Source organism: Hylobates moloch, unplaced genomic scaffold (assembly GCF_009828535.3).
Source record: "Hylobates moloch isolate HMO894 unplaced genomic scaffold, HMol_V3 SCAFFOLD_203, whole genome shotgun sequence".
Taxonomy (NCBI): Eukaryota; Metazoa; Chordata; class Mammalia; order Primates; family Hylobatidae; genus Hylobates; species Hylobates moloch.
Window position 1 is genome coordinate 46820 of NW_026652478.1, and position 1012 is coordinate 47831.

At 34.8% G+C, this 1012-nt stretch overlaps 1 non-coding gene across 1 annotated transcript; it reads right to left on the bottom strand.

The window, feature by feature from the left end:
- Positions 1–554: 554 nt before the first annotated feature.
- Positions 555–690, bottom strand: LOC116464124 (U4 spliceosomal RNA). The gene has a single exon (XR_004246859.1). It is a non-coding gene; the product is annotated as a U4 spliceosomal RNA (small nuclear RNA).
- Between the last annotated feature and the right edge of the window lie 322 nt (positions 691–1012).

Consider the following 1012-nt stretch of genomic DNA (forward strand, 5'->3'; position numbering starts at 1 on the left):
GCCTGACCAACATGGAGAAACGTGTCTACTAAAAATAGAAAATTAGCCGGGCGTGGTGGCGCATGCCTGTAATCCCAGCTACTCGGGAGGCTGAGGCAGGAGAATCGCTTGAACCCGGGAGGGGGAGGTTGCAGTGAGCCGAGATCGTGCCACTGCACTCCAGCCTGGGCAACAAAAATGAAACTCCATCTCATAAAAAAAAAAAAAAAGAATAGATCGGCCTTTATGATAACTTGTGTAGTAACTTCTGTAACCTCTTCAGGAATCCTTATTGGTGAGTCACTTCTGATAATTTGTATTTCCTAGATCATTTCTTTTAGATTTTCAAATCTGTTACTATATAGGTGTGTATAATGTTTTGTCATTAAGATCTGTGGTGTTCATTTCCTTTTTTTATTAGTGATTTCATTATTTTTCTGAATTTGCCAAATGTCTGTCTACTTAGTGGTTTTTTTTACTAACCAGCTTTGAGATTTACTTATTGTATTGTTTTTGTTTGTTTTCTGAATCCCTGATTTCTACTTTTCTCTTTATTTTGCTCTCCTGCTTTTTTTATTGTTAACAATGTTAACATTAAGTCAATGTTATTAATTCTTAATGAATTCTTAGTTCCTTTAATGTGTTTTCAATGAGCAGTAATCGCGCCTCGGATAGACCTCATTGGCTACGATACCGCGACTGTGCAAAGCTAGTTCCTTTTAATGTCTTTTAATGATAAAAACGTTTAATGTTCTTCATTTGCTTTTGAATGCAGCGTTGGCTGCACATTGTAATTTATATGAATGATGTTCTTCTGCTCAGTATTTTCCAAATAGTTGGTGGTTCTAGTTTTGGTTTCCTCTTTGACTCAGGAGGTATTTAGGGTAATTCTATTCACTCATATTTTCTTTCATTGTTGTCAGCTTCTATAATCTTTTAAAATCTTTTAAACTTATTGAGGGTTTTTTTTGTGACTTAAAACATAATCCATTTTGGAAAATGTTCTATGAAAACTGAAAAAGAACATTTTCTA